Here is a 14,228-nt window from a genome sequence, read left to right as displayed (position 1 = left end):
AGGGTCACACAGCTAGTAAGTGTTAAGTGTCTGAGGCCGGATTTGAACTCAGGTACTCCTGACTCCAGGGCCACTGCTCTATCCAATGCGCCACCCAGCTGCCTCCTCCCCAACCTTTCTTAATTATATAATGTCTAGGTGTTTACCTGGAGAAGAGAAGATTTGGGCGACATGATAGCTGGGTGCATGCAGGCATTGTTATCAACACCTGCACTAGGACTCCCAGATTACAGTAAGCCTTTTACTCTTTTTGTGCATGAACAGAAGGGAGTGGCTTCTGGGGTCCTGACTCAATCATTAGAACCTGTCCAGCTTCCAACAGGTTATTATTCCAGCCAACTAGATTCTGTGGCCTCTGGGGTGCCACCCTGCTTCAGGGCAGTGGCAGCTACAGCCCTTTTGGTAGAAAAAGCCTCTGATTTGGTCCTAGGTAATCCTCTTACAATACAATGTCCCCATTTAGTAGAGGCCCTCTTACTACACCATAGAACACAAGCCTTTTCAGACCAAAGGCTGACTAAATATGAAGTAACCCTACTAGGTCATGAAAATATCACTTTAAAACGCTGTACAGTCCTTAACCCAGCAACATTGCTCCCTAACTTACCACTCTTGGGGGAGCCGTTGCATGACTGTGCCTCTTTAGTTAATATGGCTGAGAAACCCCGTGATGACCTTTTGGATACACCTTTAGAGAACCCTGATATTGTCCTCTATACAGACGGTTATTTGTTTATGAAAGATGGCACCTGTTTCACTGGGGCTGCTGTAGTTTCTGATTATGATATTATCTGGGCAGCTTCTCTGCCTTCACATTTTAGTGCACAAGCTGCTGAACTTGTGGCTCTTACACAAGCCTGTAACATAGCCAAAGGGAAGAGCGCTACCATTTATACCAACTCCAGATATGCCTTTGGTGTATGCCATGCTGTAGGCATGCTTTGGCTACAGAGGGGCCTTCTAACATCCTCTGGCAAAGCTATTGCTAATGGAGACCTTATCAAGGACCTCCTATCTGCCCTGAAACTTCCCTCTGCTCTAGCAATTGTACATTGCCCTGCCCACACAGGGAATAGTGATCCTGTTTCAACAGGGAATGCACGAGCTGATTCAGCAGCTAAGCTTGCTGCTTTAGAAGCCCCTGAACATGTATTTAACCTCTCACATTCTGAGGATGTTTCTCTCCACCTAACTTATGATGATTCTGAAGTAGAAAGGTGGAAAAAGAGATTCAAGGCTAAACAGATCAATGGAGTCTGGATGTCTTCGGAGGGAAAACCACTTCTCCCCCAGAAATTCTATCACCAGGTATGCCTCTCTATTCACAAGAAAGGCCATTTTGGCACACAAGGCATTGTGGACTCAGTTAGAAGGACCTGGTTAGCACCAGGTATAACTAACACAGCATCTCAAATCTGCTCAGGCTGCTCCACATGTCAATCTTACAATCAACATGCCTTCCGTGCTAAAGCATATGGAGGGTGCCCTTTGGCATATACACCTTTTGAACATCTACAAATTGACTTTATTTCTATGCCCAAAGCAGGACAATATAAATTTTACCTTGTTATTGTTGACCAGCTCACTCGATGGGTGGAGGCTTTTCCTGCCCCATGAGCAACTGCTGGCTTTGTGGCCAAAGCTCTCCTTAAAGAAATTGTTCCTCACTTTGGGCCACCAGCATACATTGACTCTGATAGAGGTACACATTTTACAGATTCAATTCTCTCCCAGATTTATTCTTTCTTGGGAGTAACTCCTAGATTTCATACTCCTTACCACCCTCAAAGCTCAGGCCAAGTTGAACGTATGAATAAAGAGCTTAAGAACATGATTGGCAAATTATGTACTGAAACCCATTTAAAATGGCCTGATGTTCTACCCTTGGCATTATTATATCTGTGCAGTAGACCAAGAGGTGAACTCCATATATCTCCTTATGAGATGCTTTTTGGTCACTCTCCTATCCAAGCTAAAACTTTTTCCCCATTCTATACATCACTGGTGGGAGGTGATACTTCTGTTGCTTCCTATATTCAGGAACTACAAACTAGGCTATGTGAACTCCATGAAGCAGGAGTTGCTGTACAAGCTGGTCCTTTAGACTTTTCCTTGCATGATTTAAGTCCTGGAGACAATGTATATATATATATTTTTTTTAATCTTTTTTTTTTTTTTAGTGAGGCAATTGGGGTTAAGTGACTTGCCCAGGGTCACACAGCTAGTAAGTGTTAAGTGTCTGAGGTCAGATTTGAACTCAGGTACTCCTGACTCCAGGGCTGGTGCTCTATCCACTGAGCCACCTAGCTGCCCGACAATGTATATATTAAGAATTTTCAGCGGACCAGTGGGACCCAGCCCGCTTGGGAGGGACCTTTTCAAGTATTATTGACAACTCTTACTGCTATTAAAATTGGAGAAAAAGAATCTTGGATTCATCGTTCCCACGTGAAGCCCGCACCATTTGTGGGTAAAGTAATTTCAGATAAAACTCAACCAGCTGCTAAAGAGAAAAGAAACCGAACGGAGTCCAGGGGTAATAGACAGTTCTAATTTGCAAGTATTATCACTCAATTGCAAACCCTGGGACTCAAACTCCGTAATGTATCAGGAGATGGAAATTGTCTTTTCAGAGCCCTCAGAGACCAGTTAGAAGGTCATTCCAAAAAAACCATCTCAAACACAGACAAGAAACTGCTAATTATATGCTCAGTCATAAAGAAGACCTTAGGTCTTTTATAGAAACAGATATTCCCTTTGAAGAATATGTTGCTGATTTGAAAAAAGCTGGTACGTGTGCTGGGAATGACGCCATTGTAGCCTTTGCCAAACATAACCAACTGAATGTAATCATTCACCAGTTGAATGAACCTCTATGGCAAATTTGTGGCACAGACTAAGTTGACACTAAAGAACTCCATATTTTCTACCATAACGGTCATTATGACAGCATTAGAAGAATCAATGATGATTCAGAAACCCCTGCCACTTTGGCATGCAGAGAATTGGGGAACCAGTTAAAAAAATGTGGTGTACCCCAAATTCTAGCATTATAAGCTTTTACCTTAAACAAGCTTTTCCTCCTACAGGTGAAGAACTTCTCCACCACAAGCACATGGCTCTGTCTTCTAGAAAGGGTTATTGAACCTTATTGCTTGATTTATAAGACAATTAATGAACATATTGAGTCTTGCTGATGTTTTATTTCCTTTTGATATATTGTTTATCATTTCAAGTATCTGTTATTGTCATTGTACTAGATAGAGAATTCATGGATAAGATGATGTGGTTTACTTGCTTAATGAAGATTCTGTAATAATGTTTAATAATATCAGCCATTTACATTCATTTATCATTTGTATGTCGTTGTGACTATGTATACTCTGGGTATGGTTTGGGATTATATATATATATATATATTTCAAGTATATCCTAAGTTATGCAGTGTAGCACACTTTGGTGAAATTAATACGAGATTTATGATTTATGGAAACTTACCATTTCAGAGACTAATTGCTCTTACAGTGAGCTTAATGGAGATGGTTCAACACCACGTTGCAGGTCCTGGAGAGAATATATGTACAACAGGAGAAGAGACAGGTACATGTAAGATACCCTGATGGAGGCTGAGAGAACAGCCAAATACATTCAAGAAGTCCATAGTTTGCTTATGAGAGCAGCTATGTAGAGCACAATTGCTAGACATAGTCCAGTTTCTTCCTCTCTCACTCCAAAAATGTTCTGGTGTCATGTTAGTCCTAATGCATTCACCTGGTTTAACTTAACTTGGCTTCTTCACTCAATCTGGTAGCATGGTCAGAATCCATCCACCTGAGGCCTAGCACAATTATTAGATATCTGTGCACCACAAGATGTGGTATGGTAACCTTTCCATAACATTTTTAGGTGTCATCATGGACACATAACTAAATTTGTCTTTGATCCAGACATATAGTGGTAAAAAGTGTTAGTAATGTCATAACTGTCTCAATTTTGTATTGTGTATGCATATGAATATCTTCCAAAGGGGGGACTCCAATATGCTGTATATATATCAAGTTTAAACTTTTTTGTATATTTAGAAGAACTTTCATCGTTTAATTTGAACATTTTTGGACAATGCTATGCTAAAGATTAATGAAAATCCAGCAGTTCCAGAGACAGCCAGAATCCAGACCAGAGTTCAGTTCCCCTGATGACATCTCAACCCTCTTTCTAAGACAAGATTTTAAGGACTTTAAATGGACATTTTTGTTTTTCCTTCTGTAACTATATACATCATCTGTAATAAGTATTTTCCCTTTCCTATATTGTTATTAGTATATTGTTTGTTAGCATTGGTTATGATATTCTGTTATTTTTAAAAATTTATTTATTGTTTATTATTTATTGTTCCATCAAGGAAATACCCCATGTTTCTTGACAAAACAAAGGGGGGAAAGTAAAGAATTAATTGTTATTTGAGGTTTTTATGCCTCGGGGCGCACTGGCCTGGGGCTCTGCAAACCACATGGTGCTCCATCCACTGGTTGTAGCTGTTGCCATGGTGCTTGCACCTCATGTCATCACCACTCGCCAACGCCTACATTGGCCTGGGAAAATATAATGATTGGAAGCCTAGTGAGGGCAGTCATGTGACTGTCAGAATGGCCATCCCATTGGCTGGGGCTGTGTGGCGTTTTTTCTGGGATTGGGAGAGGAGAATTGGGCATTCTAGCTGGACACTGGAACGACAGGAGGTCTGCTGTGTATTCTCAGCTGATTCCTGGGCGGTGGTATCTTTTGAGATTGTATAATTTCCCTTTCCCCATTTTATTTCCTTTCCCTTGATCCTATTGACCCTGTTTGTGTTTTTTTTTTTTTTAAGTTTGTTCTTATTAAAATAAATCCTGTTTTGTTTTGAGGGAGGCTGCTGGTCTCCTTCCTTGCCCCAATATGGTGGCAAGCCGCTTAGCTAACACTCCCCAATTAAAAATTGGTCCCCACAAGCAGAAGGCACAACCTCAATCTGGGCCTGTCTGTTCTGAATGGTAAGTTTCACTGTGATCCTTAGCCCTTTCCAGTCATCAGTTGCCTTGGCAATGTCATCACCAACCTTTTGGGGAGACAAACCCAAGGGACCAATTTTGGGGACCAGAGCTGATGTGGCATCAACTTTACCACCAGTGCACCTTAAAAACACGACTTTAATTTCATTAGGGTCAAACTTGGGCGTCATGGCGGCGACGAAGGTGGAGGCTCAGCCTGGGTGGCTACCGGTGTCTAATGAACCCTGATTCAGGACGACTGAAAGAAGTTGCACCTTCACCACCAAAAGCAGAATGCAGTATTCTTAACCCCAATTTCCATTATTATTCTTTGGGTTCTTAGCCAATGGGGGAGGTGACACAGGGACATTTCTTCAATCTGAGGCTGGATTTGAACTCAGGTACTCCTGAATCCAGGGCCACTGCTTTATCCACTGCGCCACCTAGCTGCCCCTTCCCTCATACATCTTTTTTTTTTTTTTTAGTGAGGCAATTGGGGTCAAGCGACCCGCCCAGGGTCACACAGCTAGCAAGTGTCAAGTGTCCGAGGCCAGACCTGAACCCAGGTACTCCTGACTCCAGGGCCGGTGCTCCATCCACTGCGCCACCTAGCTGCCCCTGTCCCTCATACATCTTAATGAATTTTTGGAGGTTTACAGCTATGATTAAGATTAAGAATATGTTTATTCTTTTTTGTTTTGTTTTATTTGTTTGTTTGTTTTTGTCGGGGCAATGAGGGCTAAGTGACTTGCCCAGGGTCACACAGATAGTAAGTGTCAAGTGTCTGAGGCCAGATTTGAACTCAGGTCCTCCTGAATCCAGGGCTTGTGCTTTATCCACTGCTCCACCTAGCTGCCCTGAATATGTTTATTCTTTTTTTTTTTTTTTAGAGAGGCAATTGGGGTTAAGTGACTTGCCCAGGGTCACACAGCTAGTAAGTGTTAAGTGTCTGAGGCCAGATTTGAACTCAGGTACTCCTGACTCCAGGTCCAGTGCTCTATCCACTGTGCCACCTAGCTGCCCCTGAATATGTTTATTCTTAATTATAAACCTCTTACCTGAGGGAATTGTGGGAACTGAGTAAACCACAGTGACTGCACTTTGTGATTCAATTCGGATCTAGTTTAGTTCCCTTTCTAATTAACTTTTCTTTTCTTTCTTTTTTTTTTAATGTATGAGGTATTTTATTTTTTCCGTTACATGTAAAGATAGTTCTCAACTTTTGTTTATACATGCTTTACAATTTCAGATTTTTCTCCCTCCCTCCCCTCCCTCCCCCCTCCCCTAGACAGCAGGTAATCTGATATAGGTTATATCTATATCTGATATAGGTTATATCTATACATATAGATATAGATATATACACACACATATATATACACATAATAACATTAATCCTATTTCTGCATTAATCCTGTTACAAGAGAAAGAATCAGAGCAGTGATGCAAAACCTCAAAATAGAAAAAAAAAACAACAGCACCCAAAACCAAAGAAATAATATGGTTCAATCAGCATCTATACTCCACAGTTCTTTCTTTCTTTTTTTTTTCTTGGATTTGGAGATCCTCTTCTATCATGAGTTTCCTGGAACTCTTCTGTACCATTGCATTGGTGAGAAGAATATAGTCCATCACAGTAGGTCAACACTCAATGTTGATGATACTGTGTACAATGTTCTTCTGGTTCTGCTCATCTCACTCATCATCAGCTCACATAAGACCCTCCAGGTTTCTCTGAACTCTTCCTGCTCATCATTTCTTACAGCACAATAGTATTCCATTGTATTCATATACCACAACTTGTCCAGCCATTCCCCAATTGATGGGCACCCCCTCAACTTCCAATTCCTTGCCACTACAAAAAGAGCAGCTATAAATATTTTTGTACAAGTGGGTCCTTTTCCATTTTTTATGATCTCTTTGGGAAAAAGACCTAATAGTGGTATTGCCGGGTCAAAGGGTATGCACAGCTTTATAGCCCTTTGGGCATTAATTCCAAATTGCTCTCCAGAATGCTTGGATCAGTTCACAGCCCCACCAACAATGCATCAGTGTTCTAATTTTTCCACAGCTTCTCCAACATTCATTATTTTCCTTTTTTGTCATATTAGCCAATCTGTTAGGTGTTAGGTGGTACCTCGGAGTTGTTTTAATTTGCATTTCTCTAATCAATAGTGATTTAGAACATTTTTTCATGTGGCAATAGATAGCTTTGATTTCTTCATCAGAAAACTGCCTGTTCATATCCTTTGACCATTTCTCAACTGAGGAATGACTCATACTCTTGTAAATTTTACTCAGCTCTCTATCTATTTTTTTTTTTTGGTGAGGCAATTGGGGTTAAGTGACTTGTCCAGGGTCACACAGCTAGTAAGTGTTAAGTGTCTGAGGTTGGATTTGAACTCAGGTCCTCCTGAATCCAGGACTGGTGCTCTATCCACTGTGCCACCTAGCTGCCCCAGCTCTCTATCTATTTGAGAAATAAGCACTTTATCAGAGAAACTTGCTAGAAAACATGTTTTCTAATATTGGCTACATTGGTTTTGTTTGTGCAAACCTTTTTAATTTGATGTAATCAAAATTATCCATTGTATATTTTTTAATACCCTCTGTCTTTTGTTTTGTAATAAATTCTTCCCTCATCCATAAATCTGACAGGTAAACTTTTCCATGCTGCCCTTATTTGCTTATGATATCATCCTTTATGTTTAAATTATGTACCATTTTGAGCTTATCTTGGTATATGGTATGAGATATTAGTCTATATATAGTTTTGCCAAACTGCTTTCCAGTATTCCCAGCAATTTTTGTCAAACAGTGATTTCTTATCCTCATACTTGGATCTTTGTGTTTATCAAACACTTGATTATTATGGGTCATTTAAACCTGTGTATTGTGTATCTGATTTATTCTACTGATCCACCACTCTATATCTTAGTCAATACCAGATATTTTTGATGATTATTGCTTTATAATACAGTTTGAGATCTGGTACAGCTAGGCCACCTTCTCTCACTTTTTTTTTCCCCTGACCTTTTGTTCTTCCAGATGAATTTTGTTATGATTTTTTTCTCACTCTATAAAATAATGTTTTGGCATTTCTCACTCTATAAAATAATGTTATTAGTATAGCACTGAATAAGTAAATTGATTTAGATAGAATTGTCATTCTTACAATATTGGCTTGGCCCTACCCATGATCAATTAATATTTTTCCAATTGTTTAGATCTGACTTTATCTGTGTGAAGTGTTTTATAATTGTGTTCATATAGTTCCTGGGCTTGTCTTGGCAGGTAAATTCTCAAGTATTTTATATTTTCTTGTGAGAACCAAGAAAGCATGAGGTGACCTTTCTGAGGTTTCTAAGGTGAGATTGGCACCCAGGAAGTTGCCTCTATTCATAGACTGCCTTTAAGTCATGTCAATCAATGGACTTAAATGAGACCAGCCAATTAGCTTGGAGCTGTGTGTGGGGCTGCCCCTCTTTCTGTTCGACGGGGGGCTTCTGGGGGAATTGAGTGGGACTCTTTTTTTTGGGGGGGAAGTGTGAGTGGCTAGGGGAAGGAATTGTTTCTCTCTCTCTCTCTCTCTTGTAGATCTGAGATAGGGTTTTTTTCTATTCTTTCAGAGACATGTGCCCTATCTATACTAACTTCTAATATACCTTAATAAAAGCTTAAAGCCTAAACTGTTCCTGAAGCTCCTGAATTTATAATTCAGGGCAGGTAAATACACACATTAGATTTTAATTATCACAGTCTAGAGTTATTTTAAATGGAAATTTCTTTTTCTATCTCTTGCTACTGGACTTTGCTTGTAATATATAGGAATGCTAATGATTTATGTGGGCTTATTTCATATCCTGCAACTTTGCTGAAACTGTAAATTATTTCAACAAGTTTTTTAGTTGATTTTCTTTCTTTCTTTTTTTTTTTTGGTGAGGCAATTGGGGTTAAGTGACTTGCCCAGGGTCACACCGCTAGTAAGTGTCAAGTGTCTGAAGCCCGATTTTAACTCAGGTGCTCCTGACTCCAGGGCCAGTTCTCTATCCACTTTGCCACCTAGCTGCCCCCTTTTTAGCTGATTTTCTAGTATTTTGTACATATACCATCATATCATCTGCAAAGAGTGATAGTTTTGTTTCCTCATTGCCTAGTCTAATTCCTCCAACTTCTTTTTCTTCCCTTATAGCTATAGCTAATGTTTCTAGTATAATACAAATTTTTTGTCATTGTCTTTTCCCTGTTTAAGAAGCTTCAGTGATATGATGTGGTTCCTTGTCCCCTCATGACTTTGGGACCTTTGGGTGCATCTATTTGTTGTTTTTAAAGATACTGAGGACAAGATGGGTAGAATGGAAAATTCCAAGCTTACCAGGAATGGATGGGAAAGCATTTATTAAGGGCAGATCCTGCGCTAAGCCATGAGGATACAAATACAAAGAGAACATAGTCTCTGCCTTCAAGGAGGTGGTCTTTTAAAAGGAGGAGAAAACACACACATTTAAATATATGCACACACATAAATATGTACACATACATACACACATAAAATATATACATGCACACATATAAATATACATACACACATATAAATATATACATATATACACACATTTATAAATATATACATACACAGATATAGTAATGGTAGCTAGGGAAGGGATTGTCAGAGGACTCGGGTACTAACATGGTGAATTGATCTATAGGACAATCTGTTAACATTCTCTTTCTAGGAACAATATTATTTTTTTCAGAGCTGGAATGTCCCAGCTGCTCTGGAGCTTTAAAAACTAAACTTTTTCTTTTTTTACTTTTTCTTTAGTAAATGCATTTAACTTAATTTCCAAATTAGCCAGTCATTTGGGGGTCATGCTGAGAAGGGAAAGAAAGATGGAAAATTTAATGGGAATGGGGATAGAAGAGCTAAGGGAGTATTGTTATTGCAATAATCTTAACCCTAGGCCTAAAGCTAGGCCGTCCTATATAGAACCCTAGTCCTGGAGTCAGGAAGACTTGAGTTAAATCTATCCCCAGACATATTGCTGTGTAAGCCTGGACAAGTGACTTGCCTTCTGTCTGCCTCAGTTTCATCAACTGTAAAATGAAGATATTAGCATCTACCTTGTTGTGAGGGTCAAAGTGCTTAGCATATAGTAAGTGTTTAATAAATGCTGGTTCCTTTCCCCAGTTTGGAGTTGGGGGGGGGGTGGAATGGGTGTGAATTTGTATCTAAGTGGAGGCCACCACCTAGTGGCTTATGCAGTTATAGCATATGGAGTAGTTCTAACCACACTGATCAGAAGAAACACTGTACCTGGGGTGATGGTGGAAGAGTGCTTCAAAAGCATATATATATATATATATATATATATATGTGTGTGTGTGTGTGTGTGTGTGTGTGTGTATGTGTGTGTGTATGTATATGTATATATATATATTTTTTTGCGGGGCAATGGGGGTTAAGTGACATGCCCAGGGTTACACAGCTAGTAAATGTCAAGTATCTGAGGTCAAATTTGAACTCAGGTCTTCCTGAATCCAGGACCGGTGCTTTATCCACTGCTCCACTTAGCTGCCCCAAAAGCATTTTTTAATAAATACATTTTACAAAATGTTTTTAAATCATAGTCATTTCCCCTCCAACTCCAGATGGAATCTTTCTTCATGACAAACAACAAGCAAAAACATCCAATACAGATAATTTTGTATGACAATGTATATGATATTCTGTCCTACTAGACCCCCACCGCTCTAATGTGAGGGATGAAGAATTATTGAAAGTGATTTTTTGGGGGAGAACATAATTGACTCCATCTTGTTCTGTATTAGCCATTCTGCTGTATATGAACCTTCATGAACTACAAAACCATCTGCAGGAGCTGGTATACTTCAGTGCCTTCTTTATGCCTGGCGCATGGTTGGCACCTAACGTTTATTGATGGATTGATTAACTGATTCTCTCATTGGTGCAAAAAGAATTAGTTGCTGAAGGTAGAGGATTCCTGAGTCCTTGGGAGGTCCTCCTCCCTCGTCTGGCCTGAAGGGCTCTTTATTTATTTTTTAAATGGTTATCAAAAAAATATATTTTAAAAGTTTCTAGACAAACAAGTTAAGATTGATTGATTGAGGGGGCAGCTAGGTGGCACAGTGGATAAAGCACTGGCCCTGGATTCAGGAGGACCTGAGTTCAAATTTGAGCTCAGACACTTACTAGCTGTGTGACCTTGGGCAAGTCACTTAACCCCAATTTCCTCACCAAAAAAAAAAAAGATTGATTGCTTAATTATATAAATTAATAATTTGATCCTCACAAAAACCTTTGAGGTAAGTAACGTTATTGTTCACATTCTTACAGTTGAGGAAACTGAGGTAGGCAGAGACTAAGTGACTTGTACAGGGTCATACAGCTAAGAAGTGTCTGAGGACGGAGATCCCAGAATCAGAGGACCCAGGTTCAAGTCCCAGCTCTGCTATCTCTTCAAGCTCTCAGTCTGCCCCTCTGTACAATGAGAAAGTTGAATTAGATAACTTCTGAGGTCTCTTCCAGCTTTCTATCCATGATCTTTTAGTCAAATGAGATAATTATTGTAAAGCACTGGCACACAGTAGATTAATAAATGCTTGCTCTCATCATTCTTCCCTTTAGTCCCAAACCCTTTACAATTTTTTTAAATAATAAAAGCATTTTATTATTTTCCAGTTACATGTAAAGATAGTTTTCAACATTTGTTTTCATAAGATTTTTAGTTCCAAATTTTTCTCCCTCCCTCCCTTCCCTCTCCCCTCCCCAAGACAGAAAGCAATCTGATATAGGTTATATATGTACAATCACATTAACCATACTTCTGCATCAGTCATCTTGTGAAAGAAGAATCAGAACAAAAGGGAAAACCCTCAAAAAACAAAAAAACAAAAACAAAAGTTGAAACAGTATGGTTCAATCTGCATTCAGAATCCACAGTTCTTTTTTCTGGATGTGGAGAACATTTTCCATCTTGAGTTCTTTGGAATTGTCTTGGATCATTGTATTGCTGAGAAAAGCTAAGTCTATCACAGTTGATCAGATACTGTGCATAATGTTCTCTTGGTTCTGCTCACTTCACTCAGCATTAGTCCTCTTAAGTCTTTCCAGGTTTTTCTGAAATCATTTGTTACATAATTTCTTACAGCACGTTAGTATTCCATTACATCCATATACTACAACTAGTGGCAAAGAATTGGAACACCACAACTTGTTCAGCCATTCCCCAATTGATGGGCATTCCCTCAATTTCCAATTCTTTGCCACCACTAAGAGAGCTGCTATAAATATTTTTGTACATTTGGGCCCTTTTCCGTTTTTAAAACACTTTTTACACAAATAAAATCAGATCTAAATAATTGGAAAAATACCAACTGCTCATGGATAGGGTGAGCTAATATAATAAAAATGACAATTCTACCTAAATTAATTTACTTATTCAGTGCCATACCAGTCAGACTACTTAAAAATGATTTCATAGAGCTAGAAAAAATAATAACAAAATTCATCTGGAAGAACAAAAGGTCAAGAATATCAAGGGAACTAATGAAAAAAAATTCACATGAAGTTGGGCTAGCCATACCAAATCCGAAGCAATACTATAAAGCATCAGTCATGGAAACTATTTGGGGGGCAGCTAGGTGGTGCAGTAGATAGAGCACCAGCCCGAGAGTCAGGAGGACCTGAGTTAAAATCTGACTTCAGACACTTAACACTTACTAGCTGTGTGAACCTGGACAAGTCACTTAACCCCAATTGCTTCACCCAAAAAAAAACAACAAACAAAAAACCAAAACTATTTGGTACTGGCTAAGAAATAGAGTGGTGGATCAATGGAATAGGTTAGGCACAGGAGACACAGTAGTAAATGAGTATAGTAATCTATTGTTTGATAAACCCAACGACTCCAGCTTCTGGGATAGGAACTCACTATATAACAAAAACTGTTGGGAAAACTGGAAAATAGTATGGCAGAAACTAGATATAGACCAACATCTTGCACCACAAAGTCAAAATGAGTACCTGATTTAGACATAAAGGGTGATACCACAGGCTAATTAGGAGAGGAAGGAATAGTTTACCTCTTAGATCTATGGCAAGGAGAACAATTTATGACCAAACAAGAGATAGATAATATTATGAAATGCAAGATGGATGATTTTGATTACATTAAATTAAAATGTTTTTGTACAAACAGAAGCAATGCAGCCAAAATTAGAAGGGAAGGTGCCCGGTGGCTCTGACCGCCTCGAGTAGGTGGAGCAGTGAGATGTCTATTGCTAGTGCTAGCTGAGCGGGGGATCCGAGGCGGGGGAAGGCCCTCGTAGTGCAGCGCATTGACCCGCCGGGAGAGAAGCTGAGCCCAGCCCAGCTGCACTTTACCCGGCAAGTGGAGCTCAACCAGTGACAGAAAACGCTTCCGCAGCGGCGGAGCCGGAACATCCTGACGGGCCTGACCGTCGGGGCCCTGGTGTTGGCCATTTGTGGCTATACATTCTACTCCGTGTCCCAAGAACGGTTCCTGGATGATTTGGAGGACAAGGTCAAAGCTGCTAGAGTGAAAGCTGCCGGGACCAGCAGCCCCTAACCCCCAAGCAGGTGCTCAGACTCTGTCCACCCTGAATGGAACTTCTTCAGAATGAGGATGGATGCTTCCACCTTCTGTACTTCCCCTCCTCTCCAAGAAAAAAGATTCCTACTAGGATAAGGAGTGTTTTGGCCAGCCTGAGCTTGGGATGTTGTTTGGTTATGGAGTCACTCCCTCCTTTGGGAATTGTGTATCCAGCCAGTTTGATGGGAACACCTATTCCTTCTTTTCCCCCCACCCCCACCAAAAAAAAAAAAAAGAGCCTTTGTCACAATAGGGAGGAGGCCCAACTAGGTTACCCCAAACTTTTTCAGTAGCACCTTATTCATATCTTTATAGCTTCTTCCTACCCATGAGATTGAAAGCCATTGTTGGGGGGCAAGTATGGTACCTCTTCTCTTTTTTGGAACCTGGTATGGCAGTGATGGTGGTTGAGTACTGATTCACAATAAAGTGAATCACTGATTGTAAAAAAAAATATTAGAAGGCAAGCAGAAAGCTGGGAAAAAATTTTTACATCCAGTGTTTCTGATAAAGGCCTAATTTCTAAAATATATAGAGAACTAAATCAAATTTATAAGAATGCAAG

The 14,228-nt window shown here is 39.8% G+C and overlaps 1 pseudogene; it reads left to right on the top strand.

Moving 5' to 3' along the window:
• Positions 1-5,216: 5,216 nt before the first annotated feature.
• Positions 5,217-13,765, top strand: LOC122745743 (annotated as a pseudogene).
• The last annotated feature ends 463 nt before the right edge of the window (positions 13,766-14,228 follow it).

Source organism: Dromiciops gliroides, chromosome 1 (genome assembly GCF_019393635.1).
Source record: "Dromiciops gliroides isolate mDroGli1 chromosome 1, mDroGli1.pri, whole genome shotgun sequence".
NCBI lineage: Eukaryota > Metazoa > Chordata > Mammalia > Microbiotheria > Microbiotheriidae > Dromiciops > Dromiciops gliroides.
Note: the sequence above shows the minus strand (reverse complement) of the source record. Positions and strands in the feature narration are given on the sequence as shown.